General features: G+C 35.5%; 1 protein-coding gene across 2 annotated transcripts in view; it reads left to right on the plus strand.

Annotated features, from left to right (window-relative positions):
* The window catches only part of LSAMP (limbic system associated membrane protein), a 1,857,927-nt gene that overhangs the window by 584,593 nt on the left and 1,253,100 nt on the right, over positions 1-20,234 (plus strand). The gene's annotated exons all lie outside the window — the stretch shown is intronic.

A 20,234-nucleotide genomic window follows, 5' to 3' on the forward strand; every position in this document is an offset into this window, starting at 1 on the left:
ATAAGAAATCATGCATAAAATATCATTGAGGGAAATATTTAAAATGTTAAAATAAAAATTTTAAAAACCCTTGAATTATATATCCAATAAAATTATCCATTAATAGTGAAGTAGAAATCAGAATTTTCCAAACAAAAACTGAAGGAATTAATTACTAGCAGACATTTCTGTAAGAATTTTAAAAATATTTTTCTTCAGACAGAAAGAAAATGATATAGGTCAGAAACTTAGATCTATATAAAGGAAGAAATTAGTGAAGGAATAAATGAAGGTTAAATAAAATCTTTTATTTTTTAATTGATCTAAACTCTTTGTTTGAAGTCATAATAATGCCAACAGATTGAGTGATTGCAGCACATGGATAAGTGAAAAGTATGACAGTGAGGTCACATGGGGTGAGAGGGAGAAAATGGAAATGCAAGTGGAATAATACTGTTTGAAGGTAGAATTAAATTAAATAAAAATATGTACTGTCAACTATAGGAAAACCATTATATTTTTTTTAGTTTTAATTATAGTTGCAATTAAAACCTGAGAAGGTAAGGAAAAAAGCCTCTGACAATGAATAGAAAAATTACAATCATGGTTCATATTAATCCAAATAATCACTTTAAATGTGGATGGTCTATATACACCAATTACAAGGCAAAGGTTTTCAGAGTAGATAAATAAACAAGACTCAACTATATGTTGTCTACAAGAAACTCACTTTAAAAATAGATTCTGAAAGGTTAAAGGGAAAAAGATACCATGCTATACTAATTAAAAGAAAGCTGGATTAGTTATATTAATTTCAGAGAACTAGAATGCTCTGTAAAGGTGAATGGATAAACTATGGTACAGTCATACAATGGAATACTATTCAACTACAAATAAATAAATACACAAACAAAAAAACTATCAAGCCACAAAAAGCATGAATGGATTTTAAATGCAAAATGCTAAATAAAACAAGCCACTCTGAAAAGGCTCCATTCTGGAGATGGCAAGTTATTGAGATTAGCGTATCAGTGCTTGTCAGGGGTCAGGGTAGTGGGGAAGAGGAAACTGAATAGGTGGAGCACAGGATTTTTGAAAGTGAAACTATTCTACATGATACTGTAACAGTGAATATAAGACATTAAGCATTTGTCAAAACCTATAGATCTTTACAGCACAAGAAGTGACATGTGATTACCAGAATTAGTGGCGTGATCACATTGTAAGGTCCAGAAATGTCGAATCACTACATTGTACACCTGAAACTAATATAACCAATATAATGTTTGATAGCAACTACACTTAAATAAAAATTTTAAAACTAAACTTTAGTTTTTTAAGGTTTAATAACACCACTTAGGAGCTTGGGGAATCCTAAAATAGAATGCAGAATGTGACAAAAAATAATCTAACTATATTAGATTATTTATGATTATCATAAATAAATAAATTATCTGTCATGTATGAATTTTTAGCCACTACCATAATTTCCAACAATTAATTCCATATGTTTTGACCCCAATATTCTATCCTCAAACACATATTAGATTATGTATGAAACAACCTCACTGAATGGGGTGAGAGAATACGGGGGAGAGGCTATAATGACCCGTGTAATGATGAGTCCTAGTGCAGACAGCAAGTATGAAATTATGTTCAGCTCAGCATGGATACCGGTGTTCTACATATAAGTGAACAGGTTTATTTCAGAATGGACCAGAACATGGCAAAGCATTAATTTAAGAGGAAAATACAATTGGAGTTATTCTCCTAGCATGGATCCTGTCATTACACAAAACAAACAACAGTAAAAACAGGAACAAAGCCTGGTAGGTACCACACTACCTTTAATGCAAATTCTAACTCAAGGGAAGTACTTTTACAAACGAGTTTTCATTTAGATGAGCTTTCACACAAAGATATGCTTTAAAACAGCTTGGTCCAGCCAGCGTGGCTCAGTGGTTGAGGTTCAACCCACGAACCAGGAGGTCACAATGCAATTCCCTGCCCAGGCTGAGGGCCCGATCCCCAGTATGGGGCCTGCAGGAGGCAGCCGATCAATGACTCTCTCATCATCGATGTTTCTGTCTCTCCCTCTCTCTTCCTCTCTGAAATCAATAAAAACAAACAAGAACAGTACTGTATGTTGTATAAAGATGAAGAATGTGTTTAAACTTTAAAAAACTTATTAATATTTGTCGGTTGGATATAAGGCTGTTTATCAAATTAGAGAGGCACTCTAGTCTGTGTTTGAGAATAGAATATTGGGGTCAAAACACATGGAATTAATTGTTGGAAATTATGGTAGTGGGTAAAAATTCATACATGACAGATTCCTAACAAATTAAAGTTTGAAGTCACTTTCAGTGTTCTGTTGTGCAGAAAAATGATGCTCTTCTAGAAAACACTATTTAACTCCACGGGCAATGACGGATATGACCTGCTCTACAGTTTCTTATTTTTCAACAGTTTGCCACAATTGGATCAGAGTAAGATGCAGCAGATCAGGGTAAGATGCTCATTAGCAGGGCTTTCTATAAATATCTGCGATACTCTAAGCCCCAGAACACCCTTTCGTGGTATCTAGAATTGACTTCTCAAGATGTTTAAAGAAGAATAGAGATAGAAAAGGACAGGGTGGATATGAGATAGCTCTGAGGACAGCTAATTCTTCAGAGGGAGAGATCCTTTAAAGAGATATGAAGATTTGATATGCAACAGTGTCTTGTGATCTAAAAATGAAAATATGGACAAACCTTTGTATGTGGAGGAAATATTAGTGATGCCCTAACAATGACATGTACTGTTCTTTAGTTTCCCAGCAGTGCAGATGAATATTCACTAACCCATGGGGAATATTCTACTTAACCTTTAGTGAACCATCAGCCAAATTGCAAGTTAGCTAACCATATAAACTCCACATAAGGACTTATAGTATGTGATCTGGGCCTCAGGAGTGTGACATTCTGATCTCTTGTAAAATATGTAAAACCTTGCACATCTTTATCATGCTTACTGCTAATGATCTGTGCTTTTATTTTATTTATTTTTAATTGATTTTAGAGAGAGGGGAATGGAGGGAGAGAGAGAGAGAGAGAGATATGGATGTGAGAGAGAAACATTGATCAAGAAACATTGATCAGTTGACTCCCATGTGAGCCCAGATCAAGAATGGAAACTGCAACCTGGGTATATGCCCTAACTAGGAATTGAACCCACCAACTTTTGGTGTACGGGATGACGTTCCAACCAACTGAGTCTCACCAGCCAGGGCATGATCTGAACTTTTAATATATTCCTTAAAAGTGGATGTAGAGTTATGTTAGTATCTTTAAAGATGTATCTTTGAAATTCCAAGTAGAAGTTGAAAATATTTCCATTTCATTAAATTTTCAAGCCAGTTATGAGGATTGAAGGTGTTTTTACAATATCATTTCCTCCAAAATTAGGAGGGTAAAATCTATACTTTAAAGTATATTAATATACAGCTTGAAAATTTAAATTCACCTAGAAGAGTTGAATGTACAATTCACTAGGCTAACTTAGTTACTGTAATTGGATAATGTATTTTCCATAAAAGTCCTGCAAGTAGAGGCAATAAAAACAAATGCAATAAATTACAAAGTTTATATAATTAATAAATATGACATGTCAGTTCTTCTGAAGCAGCAACATCCTTGTGCTGTATTTGGAAAGAAAATTTTTATGATGCTTATTGGAAAACATAGAGACTATTGTCTTTATAAGTAATTTTTTAGGAAGTAGGGAAATGGGCCATTTTATGCATTGATCCTTGATTAGGCCAAGTCCATAAAAGTTAACTCACAGCTGGTATCTGCATTGGCGTAAGCTAATGAGGCCTGAGAATGTTGTTTCTGGTGCTCTAACTTGGTAGAAACTCAACTAGCATATCATATGGTGGATAGCATCCGCCCATACAGTCTTTCTGGCATGTATTTACCAGCATTAAGAGAGTCAGGTCAAGATTCCAATCTGGTTAGCAGGTGGGAGGTTACTTTTCTCTGATGCTGATTATTTTTGGTTGGTTAAGGAGTTGTTTAGAACAGCTAGGAGGCTTAGAGTACACTCTCAAAACTAGAGTCTTTAAATCCCCTCATTGTGTTCAGCTACTTTTTTTTTACAGAAGAAAATCATTTCAACATAAACAATACATATTTTAAGATGCCTTGTTTTATATTTGAAAAGAAAGGAGTTGATGACAAGAGAATTGGTGAGTTTTTGCCAGGGTCAATATCTGGAAGGTAGAGAATGGGTAAGGGTCATTTGACTGGCAACTCATTAACTTTCAGATTGTTCCATGCTCCTGACGAACAGTGTTAGCAGGGAATAGTAAGTAGCACCTCTGACCTCACTTATCTTCACCTATGTGTCTATCCGTTCCTGTGTTATTTTTTAGAAACCAATTTCTGCCTAAGTTTGGGGAAGAGGATTTCTGAAGTCAATTGTAGATACATATGCGTTTTGATACAAGGAGGTTTCATGGGACAGTAGTACTGAAAAACAGGGAGTAGATTTAGCTGTGGCTCTTCTTGTGTCACATTCTACTACCAGCCTCTCTCATTTCTTTTTTACAGCCCTAGCGTCTCTTTGTTAAAATAATTATTTTTTTCTCTGTGTGAGATTCTATCATTAGATGAAAGGTCATGGTTATCATATATATAAATACAGTACAAAATGCATTGAAATGCACACAGCAAAATGACTTTCCAATTAAAAAACACTTTGCCAAGCTTTCACCAAACAAACAGCCATACAGACTGTGATTTTTCTTCACTTATAATTAGCTGCCACTGAAAGTTAATTACTTTCAGGATCAAAGGAAACAAAACTAGAAATAAAATGCAAGAATTCCTTTTAGATTTAAAGTTTAAATAAATGTTTGCCTTAGGAGCAGACCATATGCTAAATTCATCCCAGAAGGGAAATGAACTTAAGATTCTTTAATACATATAGACCGACTTTAAAGTTCACTGAAGGTGGGCAAAGAAATAAGGCAGATTTTATTTCCTTTGGGAGTATCAACTGGGAGATTTTATAAAGGAGTAGCAAAGCCTCTTTATATATCCTCATTTCTTGTTTTATCAGCAGAACTGAAAAATATTGTACTTTTTCAAAGATTTGTTCTTGAAATGCTTTCTTCTAAGAAGACCACTAAAACTCTGATTTGATTTCTGATTTTTCTGAACAACAGATCTGCCTTATTTAAAAAGCTAATTAACTGTGAGGATGTGAGTACCTCTACTCATGCAATTACCAATTTAAAACCAATACTTCTTGAGTCACTGCAAACAGTTTTATTGATTTACTCTCCTAAACTTAGTGCACTATTTTCTCCCCACAGAAATGATACAAAACTTTAAAAAATCAAATATGGAAATATAAATGGGAATTCTATAATCATATTTTTTAGTTTGTTTCTAAAACAAGTTATGATCTTTTGCATCTTTAATGATGCTTTTTATATCCGTGTTATCAATTCTAATGTTTCCTTTTTATTTTCTAACTTTTGTTGAATCCTTTCTCTTTTTTTCTTAATCTAGCTAAATTTTGTCAATTTTATTTATCTTTAAAAAACAACTTAGTTTTGTTGACTTTTTCCCTTTTATTTACTTCCATTCCAACCTTTATTATTTTCTTTTTTCTGCTATTTTTGGATTTAGTTTGTTCTTCTTTTCCTAGTTCCTTAAGGTGTAAGTTGTTTATCTGAGATCTTTCTTCCTTGTTAAGGTAGATATTTACCACTGATTTGTATTTCATAAGTTGTGGTATATTGTGTTTTTGTTTTCATTTGTCTGAACATATTTTCCAGTTTTTTTTGTTATTTCTTCTTTGACCCATTGCTTATTTAAGTGTTTTTAAAATATCGATATATTTACAAATATTCCAGTTTTCCTTTTATTATTGATTTCTAGTTTCATTACATTGTGGTCAAAAAGGACATCTAAGATAATTTTAGCTTTCTTAAAAATGCTAAGGCTTGTTATAAACAGAGCCATGAGTACATGGAATAACCTGACAACTGTCAGAGGGTAAGGGTGAGGGGGGACTCAATGAAAGAAAATAAAGGGATTAGCCAAAGAATATATATGCATAACCCATGGACAACAGTATGGTGATGGTCAGGGGGCAGGGGTTGCTGGTTGGTGGGGGGTAATGGGGACATCTGAAATAGTTTCAGCAATAAAAATAAAGAAAAAAATGACTTGTTTTGTGGCCTAACATGACCTATACTGAGGAATATTCTGCATGCACTTCAGAAGAATGTATAATCTGCTGTTGTTAGGTGGAATTTTCTGTATATGTCTGTTAGAACTAAATGATCAATAATGTTATTGAAACCTTTTTTTTTCTAGTGATCTTCTCTCTAGCTGTTCTACTCATTATTGAAACTAGGGTATTGAAATCTTCTACTATTGCATTATTGTCTATTTCTTTCTTCAATTCTGCCTGTTTCATTTGGGCACTCTGATGTTAGGTGCATATAAAATTGTTATATCTTTTCAATGAATTGACATTCTTATTATTATATAATGTACTTCTTTGTCTCCTGTGACAGTTTTTGACTAAAGTCTATTTTATCTCATATAAGTATAACTATCCTTGCTCTCTTTGGGTTACCATTTCCATGGAAAATATTTTTTCTTTTATCCATTTACTTTCTTCCGATGTGTGTTCTTACATCTAAAGTGAGTCTCTTGTAGAGAGGATAGAGTTAGGTCTTGTTTTTTATCCCTTCAGGTACCCTGTATCATTTCATTGGGTAATTTAACCCATTTACAATTAAAGCAATTACTGGTATGAAAGAACTTATTATTGCCATTTGTAATTGCTTTCTGTATGTCTTACAACTTTACTATCTTATTTTGTATTTCATTGATTTATTTTTGTACTGACATGATTTGAATTTTTTCTCTTTTTCAAGTATGTTCTATGGGTTGTATGTGTGTGTGTGTGTGTTTATCATGAGGATTACAAAAGTATCTTTTAGTTATAAAAATCTATTTTAAGATGCTAACAATTTAATTTTAATTCCATACAAAACCTCTACTCCTTCACATTGGCCACTTACTTTATGTTCTTAATGTCACAAATTAAATTTTTAAGTGGTGTATCTTTTCATATAATTTTATAGGTATAGTTATTTCTAATGCCTTTATCTTAAATTTAAAATCAGAGTTGAAAGTGGTTTATGCATCACCATTTTAGGATTCTGTGTTTGTCAATATGTTTTCCTTTACCAGATAGTTTTATATTTTTGTAAGTTTTCATATTGCTACCTAACACCCTTTTGTTTCAACTTGAAGGACCCACTTTTGCATTTTAAGGCAGATCTAGTGGTAATAATCTTCTTCATCTTTTATTTATCTAAGAAAGTCTTTATTTCTCTTTCATTTTGAATTGCAGTTTTTCAGATATAATATTGTTGGTCAGCATTTTTTCTCTCTCTTAGAACTTTGAATATATCATTTCACCCACTTCTGGCCTATAAGGTTTCTGCTGAGAAATTTGCTGATATTCTTATTGTATCCCCCTTGTATGTGATGAGTTGCTTTTCCCTTGATGCTTTCAAGATTTTCTCTTAGATTTTGATCTTTGACAGTTTGATTATCATGCCTCTCAATGTGGGCTTCTCTTGGTTTATCCTAGTCAAATTCTTTTGAGCTTCTTGAATTCATATCTCTATTTTCTTCCTCAGATCTGAGAACTTTTAGCCATTATTTTTTCAAATATACTCTCCCAGTTCCCCCCAGGTTTTTTCTTCTTCTTTTTTTCTAACTTGAAAATGTCAAATGATATTTTTAACTTGTTGATTCTTTTTTCTGTTTGATCAAGACTGTTGTTTAATCTGTCTAGGGAAATTTTTAATTCAGTTACTGTATTCTTCAGTTTCAAAATTTCTCTTTGGTTGCTTTTCATAGCTTCTATGTGTTTGTTGACATTCTCATTCTGCTTATGCATGTTTTCCTGATTTTGTTTAGTTATTTATCTGTTTTCTCTTTAAGATTATTGAGCTTCAAGACTGTTATTCAGAATTTTCAATCAGGTAATTCATACATCTTTTTTTACAGTTTGTTTCTGGAAATTTATTCTGTTCCTTTGATTGTGTCATGTTTTCCTCTTTGTATGCATTGTGATTTTTTAAATGCATTTATTTATTTGTAAGCCTTAGGCATTTGAAAAAAGACCCACCTCTCCTAGTCTTTACCAACTGGTTTTGTACAGGGGAAGACCTTTACCAGTTATCCTGGCTAGAAGTTCTGGGGGTCTCCAAAACCGTTTCTGGGGATGTGTCTTCTCTGGGTTTTGTGGTAATTTCCCAATTATCAATTAACAAGTTTCTTTTTCAGCATCTCATAATCTCTTCCTCTCTCTGGTATCTGTCTGCAGTACTGCAGGTTCTCTGGTAATGCTGCAAGATGCTTGGCTGTCTTGTTCTCGGAGTTGCTCAGGTACCCAAAGTATTTCACTTCCATCAGCTCTCCTCATGAGGTGAGACAGAACCCAGTCACTCAGGCAGCCTTCCAAAAATCCAGAATGATAAACATATGTTTTACTCTTCCCTTTCCCTCCCAAGGGAGAAAATTCAAGTTGGGTATTTTCTCTCATTCAAGTTGAGCTGTGTCAGCTTGGGAGAGGGCGATTACAAGTAGAATAAAAAGACTGTTCTTACCTGTTGCAATGTGGCTGCTCTTAGCTTTGTGCTCCCTGCAGTACTATGACTTCTTCACAAGCTTCTGGAATTCTTATAAAGTCATGTTGCTCTGTTGTATTGTTGTTAAATTGGTGTTTCTATGGAGGGAATCAGGGCAAAACTTCTGTCATCTTGCTGACCTCACACTTCCCTCCCATAACATTGTTGATATCACAGCCAGATTGCCTTGTTTTAAAACACAAAATCAGTCTGATCTAAAAATAGGCCTTTGGACTCATGTATCTAGTATACATATTATTGAGGGTTTGCCTTAAACATACCAAAGAGGTTAAAGGCAAAGATGGAGAGAGAAGCTTGGGGTTTTTTCTGTGACCAAGCAAACCTTAGCCATTCATTAATTAATTGATATTATAAGTAACTGATGATTTTAAATCATTTTATTCTAGCAAGAAAAACCAAGGATACTTTAATAAGGAGCTCATTATTGACAGATATGTAGGCCTGTGAGAAAGCATGTTTTGGAAGTCTTCCAGGTGACTTCTAAATGGCTTATAAGAGAGCTATGACTTTTACAAAACTTATTTATTAAATATAGTCTATTTAAGTCCTATTCTGTCCTCAGTTATTTATGAAGAGAATGTTTTGGATGTATTAGAAAGATATCAAGTGCTCAGGAGGTATAGATTTGTATGTAGTTGCAGTGGCAATGGCCACAGGGGGGTCTGATCACCAACACAGCTGAAACTGAGATAAGCAAAGGAGATATGGTAATAATAATAGGAAAGGGAGCACAGTGGGAAGAGCTCATTATAGTAGTTGTACTTAAATTCTAGACTCAACATTACTTTCCAGTTTGTCGTCCCCTTGTGTCTCTTCAACTTCTTGGATACGCTAAGATAATATTTAGGTCCTGCCTTGAGAAGAACAAGCTTTGACTCCTCTTGCACTGACTACTGTATAACCCAGAGTTATACTATGTTTAAAGAAATATTTCTAACAGATTTAGTCGTTTCTCCTGAGGATAGATTAATGGCCCCTGGATACCTTGTCACCTTTTATATTCTGCTTGCCTTTAATTTGGTCTTTATTGTGTTTTAATCAGGAGCCATCATGGGAATATTATGAACAAAGGTCAGAATTTTATGTAAAATAATGAGATAGGGCATGAGAGGAATAGAGACTGATAAAAATAAAGATCTGAAAAATAGTAAAATTCAATTTAATAACATTAAAATGAAAGTACCTAGATATTCATTCTCCTAAAAATCCACTGGCATTTTCACACCCAGTCATGTGAGCCAAATGCTAGGTTAATGATAGTTTTACTAATCTGTCATCAGACTATTAAAAGACCATATGGGGCAATGACCTTTGTAATTATGCTAATAGGAAAATCTTTCTTTATATCAGAAAATATCTGAGGCTGTGAGAAAGAGCCTCCTTTCTTATGGTGGCTCTATATATACTCTTCATTTTAGATTAAGTGCATGCACAGGAAGAGTTAGATTTCTTCCCATCCATTCCATCTCCCAATTATTATCACCCTATCATATATATGTACACACGCACACACACACGCGCATACACATATTTATGCTCATGCATCCAGTTGTTATTGTTAGGCACGGGGAACTCACTATACTACACTTTCAAAGGTTAACATGTTACCAAAAGGACATGGGCATTAACATTCCTGGAGCATGACCCCAGGGAGGCGAGTAATGAATAAACAACTGCTAAGAGACTAGTAATCTGGAAATGTTTGGGTTCTAGGCCCAAACATTTGTGAGTTTAAGTAAATTGGCTAAAATTTCAGTGACTTCACATATCTAAAGTATAGATATAGTTTAATGAGGTAATTATGAAATTCAGTGTAAAAAATAAGAGAAATAGAATGCAAGTAATTCTAAATCCCTCCACCCAGAGGCAAGAACTATTATAACATGATGCATTTCCTTCTACTTTTAACATGTAAGTGCACATGAATATTTACATAATAGATTCATGATGGGTCTATACTTTTATGACCACCTTTTTTCTCTTGACATCAGGTTATGAATATTTTTTCTTTGATTCCATATACATAATCACTATAATTATTTGATGTATATAAAATATCCCCTTTTTAAATTTTATTTTTATAACTTTTTAGACAATCTTTATTTATCAGATGTTTAGTTTATTTACTGAATTTTGCTGTTACAAATACAGTTTTAATGAATGCCTTCAGGCATACTTTGAATATTTATCTCCATATTATAAAGTCCCAGAATTAAAAATGTTGTGCTAAGAGGTATTTACATATTTAAATGTGTGCAACAAATTGCAAACAATCAAAAGAAAACTGAGTAAAAAGACACAAATAAACACATTGTGAAAGAGGAAACACTATGGACAATAAGTATATAAAAATTAATGATTGAGGAAGTGCAGGTGAAGACACTGGTGATAAACCACCTTATAGATTTTCAATTGGCAAACATAAAAGTCTGATAATATCAGGTGCCGGCTATATTTTGCTGGATCTTTTAGTATTGATATTGGGAGTTTAAACTAGTGTAACAACTTTGGAAAACAGTTCACCTTTATATTCTAAAATTGAACATTTTCATGCCTGATAACTCGACAACTTCCCTCCCATACACCTAAAGGAATTCTTGCACGTGTACAACAGGATACATATCCAAGAGTGTTCATGATAATAAAAATCTGCAAACATTCCAAGTACCTATCATTTGGAGAGTTGACAAACACACTGTGCTAGACCCTCTCGATGAAATATTACATGGCAGTCAATATGACTGAACTGTAGCGGCTTGCAACAAGATGGATGGGTGTTGGCAATATAATAGTGAGTGAGAAAAGTAGAGCTCGATATTCCTAAAGAACAAAATAACTAAATTAATGAGTGTGTATATATATGTGTGTGTCTGTGCTTGCCTGCTCTCTCTCTACACACAGACACACACATGTGTGTGTTTACATATATGTATAAGCAATAAGGTAATATTTTAAAAGAAAGCAAATGGAATAATCGATATGGCATTCAAATGTGGAGAGGAAGGAGGAGGAGATGGAACACACACACACACACACACACACACCCCAAACAATAAAATTGTCTGCCACAAGAATCCCACCAGAAAGAGTATAACAACCCTGTTTCACTAAATTGCAGAATACCTTAGGAATTGTAATTTTTTCCCTAATATTTCCCAATTTGATGATTGAAAAGGAATAATTCACTGGTATTTTTCTTTTTCTTTGTTTATCACTATTTAATTTGCACCTTTTTCATGGGTTCATTTGAATTAAGGAGGGAGGTTATTGATAATAAACTGAGCATTAATATGGGGCAAGAACTGTGTTCCTGGTGGGTATATATTATTGTCCCAAGAATTCCTGGAGGTGGAGTTATTCTCCTCATTTTACAAATAATGAAATTCTGAGGGTGAAATGGCCACAAGAGGCTGTGTGACTCCAGAGGGTGAACCCATAGACACCGGGCCATGGGCCTCAACGTTTCTACAGCTTTCTCCTGCTTATGTAATATGAAAGTGATGAAGGTTGTTCAATCTGCAATTCTTATCAAAAGGTTATCATGTCACGAAAGCCCTGGAGTCTAATAACAATGTCTCATAAATAAAATAAAGGACATCAAAGTAGTTAGGAGGGATGAGGAGTGCCACAGAGCCATTTAAGTTAGCACAACTCTTTCCCAGAGCGACACTACGTATTTTGAAAATTTTAATAGCATGGACTCACAAGGAAATATAAAAGTATCTGAAAACAAGTCCACAATAAGAAGGTAGTCATCTCTAACAAATGAGAGCAGATGCAAAAAAATGATTTGCAGATACAGAAAAAGGTCTTTAGAAATAGCTGCCTGGTAAAATAGTTCAAAAGACACAATGACCTCCTGAGCCATAGCCTTATGGTAATATTTTTCCAAGTTGAGAGTTAGGACATAATCATGACCCATGGGTCTGAAGAGTTAGTGGTGCCTGCAAGACAAATTGCGGGTTATCTTGTAGGAGAGGGTGAACCATGCAGAGCCCTGAAAGGCCACAAGAGTCCTGGGGGCTGAGTGGGAGGTTCTGGGAAATCATGCTCTAATATGTCTCCCTGAGACTCTATTTTTTCATCTAGAAGGTAAAATGTATATTCAGTCTCCTTCTAAACCTCAGATTTTTTGACACGCGTGCTTATTTCTGCCCAGTAGAAAATAACACTTTTCGCTCTTAACAGAGGCAGCATCCTCCAGCCATCAGAAAATAGTCATTTGTTGTGGACACAATTGCAGATAGAAAACAGGGTCTATATAAGCATCTATAGCATTGGTCCAAAGCTTTACAGACTTTTTGCAAAATGAACATCTTCTTTTACTGATGTGGTTGCAGGGGTGGCAGTGACGACCACTAACACTTATCTGAAGCTACACTGAAGCCATAGTCCCACAGCATTTTCTTGCTAATTACTCACTTCTATATATTTCTTGCCAATTTTCACTTTGAAGCAACTCATGGAGGCTCTTAGACATGCAGGAGAGATGAGTATCTATGGAGCTGGTTTTTGATAAATAATATCAAAAGAAATGACCATGAAGGGGGAAATTTAGTAATCGAGGAAAACAATTAACAAGAACTAAAGTGTCTACTTGCCTTACTCTTGTTGCCCAAGGAGCAGCTTTGTGGTTAAGTCAGGTCTGTAATTGTGCGATTTAATGGACCTTCACTGTTCTTTGCCTCTGAGAAGTTGGGGTGTGTGTTTGGGGCTGAGGGAGAAGTGAAAGGAAGCAGGAAGAGGTCAGTAGGAGTGAAGGAGTTATATACTATGTTTGTGAGCCACTTTGAACTTGAGTTTGAGGGGATATAAGGGTGAACATGAAATGATCTGCATGTCCCAAAAGGCTTTGTTGCCTTTCATTGGGAAAAGGGAGGTTCGGTAGCTACACTCACCTTGATGGAACTTTCAAAAGAGGTAGTTTGGCTGTTTGTGGTTTGCGATTAAGATCCTGCAACATATTGGGTACTTATTACTTACTTTTTCAATAACTGGGAGTGACTCACAAGATAGAAAAGAAAGGATTCCCTCTTGATCACCTCAGAGGAGAATTTTTTTTCCCCTTTATCAAACTGAATAGAAACCAAACTCTCTCAGGCTTTCATCTTCACATCACAGATTTCACAAGATCTGTACATGTCTAGGCAGGTGACAGATGGAGGGACTTCTCTTAGTTCTGACCCTTTCCAGTCTGAGTTTCTGGTCATCCAACAGCCTTATTTCCCCCTGTCTGTTTCTCCTAGAAAGACCCTTATAAACTAAGGATACAGAGGATTATTAACTAGATCTCAGGAGATTTTTGTGTTAACTAAAGTTCTAATGGTAGCAGAGCAAGGTAGTAGGAAATTTGTTTACCTTGAGGGAAAGCCTTATGACTTGTGATGCTGAGCCTCAGAAGAACTCTATAGCTTCTAGATTAATAGAAAAAAAAACAGCAACAGTAGAGAGATGAATGAATTATTCATCATCAATATATGAACCTATATATTCAATTCTTAGGCAGATATAACTATAATAGAGATGATTGCAAGTTTCCAAGACAGTGATAGAGAGCAGTAGAATGGTGTTGCTGTCTTCACTCTAATAGATGCTGAGTATATGTACACTTGCATAACGCATAGATGATACAAAAGAAAGGGGAACTCTAAGAGTATTCAACAAAATAAAATTAAATAGCCCGGCTGGTGTTGCACAGTGGTTAAGCACTGACCTATGATCTAGGAGATCCTGGTTCGATTCCTGGTCAGGGCACATGCCCGGGTTTCCGGCTCAATCCCCAACAGGAGTCATGCAGGAGGCAGCCCACCAATGACTTTCTCTCACCATTGATGTTCCTTTCTCTCTCTCTCTCCCTTCCTCTCTCTCTGAAACTTATAAAAATATATTTGAATATATATATATAAAGAAAATTAAATAAAAACTTAAGCATACACAAAATCCCATACAAATTTGTTTTACCCAAGGTGAAAGATGTGTTGACATGACTGAAATAAAAACAGATGGAGAGCCAAGTGAGTTAAAGAGGGCAAGATATCCTGTTGACCTGAACTTCAGTCAGTGTTCTGAATAAGACGAGGGGCACAAGGCAGCAGAAAGAAGGAAAAAACATACAAGATGTGACTATGAGCAAGTGCAGAAGCAGAGAAGTGGAAACAAACAAAGCTGTAAAAAAAAAAAAAATAAAGGAAAAGAAAGACAAAAGTAATGATGTTGGGTAGTCTACAGAAATCATGCTGAATTATAATGGACGTTGTGATTGGTAAACAGTGTGTATGTTGTGGAAGAGGTTTTAAAAGCTTAGGTAGAAAATTCTGGAGTTAATATGCAATGGGTATACCTGTGCGTGTCTGCCTGGTGTCTTGATACACACCCAGTTGAAGAGCTTTGTTACAGAAGTTACATATTACAGGAGAATATAAATTGTTACTGTAATATAAATTGGGTCCCAGAGAAAAAGTGAAAAGTCAAAACTTTCTGTACAGGGTGGTAATTTGGTGGGGTTATATTGGCTCCCAGCTCTCAGAGCAGTTGGAATTTGGAGATTTGAAATAATTTTTTTTTTCTGTAGTGATTTTTTTAGGAACCTTCATTTTATTACCATACTAAGACCAATTTAGCTAAGAAGGGAAGATCCAATATCCCTTAAGCCACAACATGCAGTATGGCAAGCAGTGACGTAATCCAAAACCATTTCCTTGAATCTTGCTCCACTCCAGACGTCTCAAGTAGAAATGTCGTCCAGAGCTTTAATGCTTTAGGTTTCTAAAGAATTCTTTAAAAATATTCCTTTAATCATTACTCCATAACACTTTCCTTATTTCTCTATATTTCCCTTCCCCTTTTCTCTATATTTCCAACAGTATTTAATTCTAGATTGGTCTCAGTAAAATAAATAATATAAAGTGAAATTTATCATGACTTATCATTTTCACTTTACTAGAGTTTGTTTTCTATATGGTTCATGAGTATCAAAATTAAATTATCCCAAATTTGATCTACTACATATTTATTAAATGAATATCAATTACTCTTTACTTGCCTACCAGCCTGTAAAAATAATGTGAAAAAGAAAGTCTAACCTTGGGACAAAGGTCGTCCCATCTTACAGATAATTTTGTTTGTTTACTTTTGTTCTATCATTGTATGTACTCATTAAAAACAATTTCTCAAAGGGTGGGGTTATCTCAGAGTATCCGGGTAGAGTCAAATTCACATAGCATTTTTCTCTTGTCTTTTTTTTAATGAGTTCTATTCTTGGAAATTGTTCTTTTGCGCTAATGTCACTGGGCTGCGTCTATGAGGAAAAGAAGTCCATTTAAGCCAACATGAAGCAGGGCGTACTCTGCCATTTCTGAAACAGAAATAGTTTTCTTTGTGTTGGGCCTCACATTACGTATTTTAACTTTTGACTTACTATCTCAGTCATGTCGGAATGAAAAATAGATCTCTCTAGGGACTTCCATTATGTCAGATTGAAAAATCATCTCTCTTGAGTGCTTGGGGCAACTGCACGTTCAAAGCCCTCCTGCCTCATTTCTCACAGTGCTCAGTGTGGCTATGCCATCTTCCCGTTTCCAGGCCCATTTCCATTGCTGATGACAAATCTCACACTCAGGGGTCAGGCCAGTTGCATGCGTATGCGATAATCCCCAAGCAATTGGCAATGATTTACTTATAAATTTGATTTATTTAAAATATTCTCATTATCTAAAGCTATCTATTCACTGCAATATGATGTGTCTAAACACATATGTAGCAGTGAATTAGAAATCTTTTCTAGACAGACACACACACACACAAACATACAGATACAGTGGGTAGGGGCAAAGGCCGTAAAGAAAAAGAAAGATGTTCTTAAAAAAAATATTGGTGATTTACCCTAAGGAAACACTATGTGAGTGTTTTGATCTGTGCATTACTTAATCTCAGCCTTAGGATACTGATGAATTGTTGTTTTTGAAGGACTATAGTGCTCTTCCTAGAAGACCTGAGACAATTTCAGGCCTAGGATCTAGTGGAAACCCTCTTGAAACCATGGGAGGGATTTTATGACCTCACTCTCTGGTGCCAATAATTTTACTTCCTGAAGATGCCCCCATCACCTTCTCAACATTCTTCTTTACTTGACTCCTTCAACCACTCATGACCACTCATGATGGACACAAAAGGCAGGAGGGCAGGAAGATGTATAGGAAGCTTCCTCCTCTGCCTTTCTCATCCCTCCCATTCACACCATGCAAAGCACCATAAATCAAGTGTGTGATTTAGTTGGCTTGGTCTATAATTACATTCCTTGATATTATTTTCCATTCTCTGAGGCCTTCCTCACATCTTCCTCTTCTCTGATATCTTCATTATCATTCCAGTCAGAGGGATATTTTCTTTCCCAGCCAGATAATAGTCCTTCTTTTACATCACTCATGTAGCACTGGAACCACTCTACTTTGTAGAATAACTATTTGTCTACAGATCCTGTTGGTTTTCCCAGATCGTCAACCCCTTGAGTGCTTGTGCAACTTCATACCCGGAATAGCATCTATATTAGAGCTTTGTAGTCATTGCTGTTTGTTTTCTCCAGTAGCTGTTCTCTGAATGAATATATCAGGGGAGGTCAGGGAAGCAGCAATAAATTAATGAGACTGTTAAACAGGAAAATTTAACTACAATGTCCAATGTGATGGAATGCTCATCAGAGTGTAATGATTCACTCTTGAATTTGAAATAAAGGAGGCATATATGTTTAAAGGGCATTTTAGCTGATAAAAAGTCACTGAGGCATTTAACATTATTATAGTGACCCTTATTACAGAAAATTGGCATTTCTGTTTAAATGCCACTCTATAAAATTAGATTTTTCAATAACATATTAGGTGAACACACTGTTCTGTAAGTTAAATATGAGATTCTTTAGCAAGCTGAATAAATAGTAGAATAAAACATAAAATTCAAAACTAAAAATATAACTATTGATTTGACATTAAGTTTAATGACAAACAGAAAACTGAGTGTTGTTGTGAGCAAGGAAATAATTAAAATAATGCTTTGTTTTCTTATTGAGTTGCTCTTATAGATTTTTTCTATTTTTGATTAATCCTTCGAGTTCATCTAATCTGAATATCTAATTTTATATATGAAAATAATGTTATGAGGCTCACAGATGCTAAATGGCCAAATGCCAAGACATGAAAGGCAGGAAAACAGGAAGATGTGTGGGAGGAAGGCGTCATATGACATGAATAAAGAACAGAAGACACAAACCACAACTATTATTCCACCTACACTTTTAGCTAAATAAATTTATGTTTTGCTCTGTATGGCTATGATATGGTTAAGAGCAAATAAGCAACCAACAAAGGAAAATAGATTACCCTTTATTAGGACATGTAATTTTTAATATAAAAATATATTGAAGTTTTATCTGTATTGGGATCAGCTGGCTATGTGGTGTAAAGCCACTTGTATGAGACCAGAGAGACAATGAACGAACATTGGTTTAAGCAATGAAAATTCCATTAGGTCTGTTATGGTTGGTTAGTTTGTTTGGACACAGTTGTTTGTCCCTGAAGTTCATATTAATAATAAAGAGAATGATTGTTTAATGATGTCCTTATGCTTTTCATTCATTTATTATTTAAAAAAATTGAGTGGCATTGGACAAAGTAGATAAAATCCTCCTCTCATTAAGCTTGTATTCATGCTGCAGAAGGCATAGGACACAAGAAGCAATAACCAAATCATTATATATGTCAGGAGGGGTAAGTACAAGAACATTATGTAAAGAGCAGCAGAGTGGAGGTGTACCATTTGAGAGCAGGTGCTACCTGATGAGATAAAAGCCAAAACAGTGTTCATAGACATGTTGGTCTGCATCATTCATGATTAAGAGACATTATTTCTCTTTGGAAAGGAAGGCTCAACTAAATTAGAAAATTAGGAAATGAAATCTCTTTTCATTTGACCACGTGACCTCACAGAGTAGAGAAGATGGGGTTTCAGGGTTCGTGGATTCATTCCTATCACAGACCCTGCCTCAGGACACCATGCTTGTGGTGACATATCTTGCCATAGGAGATCAAGGCAGGTTTGTAGAGTGATGTCTCAGGAACCTGGCCCATCACTTCCTAGCCTATATTATCTCCTCCAAGACCTGGAGAATTTTATCTATCAAAAGAAAGCAGGTTCCAGAATGGTGCATTGTCCAGAGCTTAAACCTTTTTAAATGTTAATATAGAAATACATCTGAAATGAAAAACAAAGCAAAGAAAACCAAAGAACATATCTGCATAACAGTGTGGGTGATAGCCAGCGGGAAGGGAGCCTGCAAGGGGCCGGGTGGAGGTGGGCAAGGGGTGGAAAACGGGGACCTCTGTAATAGTGTTAATAATAAAAATAAGGAAAAAATAGGAAATAAAAGAGAAAACTGCATAATCACTGGCCTCAATGTGCTTGTGCTCTCAGTGGGGGTGCAAAAACACACTACAAATTGCCCTTTGCTCTTCCTTTTTCACCATCTGACTTTTTCTCAACTATGGCACAGAACGTGTTCCTATATATATATTTATTTTAATTTAATAAAGCCCAGAGACAGGCTTTTATGCATATTCATGGACACTTGATTAATAATTGATGGAAAGGCCTGGGGCAGGTGTTGGAGAATAAAAGACATTTAGCAGGGAGCAGAGTGGAAGGAGATCTCCCAGGAGCCTCGCCCCGAGGGGAATGGAAGCAGAGAGAAAAGGAGGAGGCAGGGGCAGGCCCAGTTCTGAATGTCATCAGTGCAGTGTAATTTCCTTGATTTGCATACTTAATTGCTTCCTGTCTTTAGCAGTTGGGCTCTAGGATTCTGATACACTATCTGAGAAATTCATCAGAGGGCTGGAGAGGCTGTGTTGGGGGGAGCGGAGAGCTGAGCCTCCGCCTTGCTGGCTGTCCTGGGGAACTGGAGAAGGGTCATTGCCATTAGTTCTTTCAGTATCAAGAGGCTCTGGAGAGAGATTTACTCCAAGACTTGGTTCTCACAGAAAAAAAATCATTGTTATGGTAATAAAGGATAGGCCTATAGCTTCGAGACCATGAGTTTTATGATTGACTAAAACTGTATTTACTCTAATGACTTATTAAATCATAATTTCTTGCATTTATATGGCCACTTATGGTTTACAAAACACTTTCATTTAATCCTTGTGATACATCTCTGATGTAGGCATTATCATTCCATTTTTCACATGAGGGAACTTAAATAAAAAGAGGTTGAATGAGTTGTCCAAACCTCCTGTAAAACACAAGCCAAGTTCTGAGCACAGACCCTCTGGATTCTAGTCCAGGGCAGTTTCAAGCATGCATATAGCTCCCAGTGTCAGGATTAGGCCACCCTGGATACCTTCACATCTGTTTGAACACATCTAAAGATCTTAGCTTGAGTTCCCAAGTGATACCATATCATAGTTTGAAGTATTTTGCTATCTTATTGAGTCAGATAAAATATAAAACTTGAAAGTGTCACATGAATATTCACAAT

This window comes from Miniopterus schreibersii (assembly GCF_964146895.1).
Source record: "Miniopterus schreibersii genome assembly, chromosome: 5".
Taxonomy (NCBI): Eukaryota; Metazoa; Chordata; class Mammalia; order Chiroptera; family Miniopteridae; genus Miniopterus; species Miniopterus schreibersii.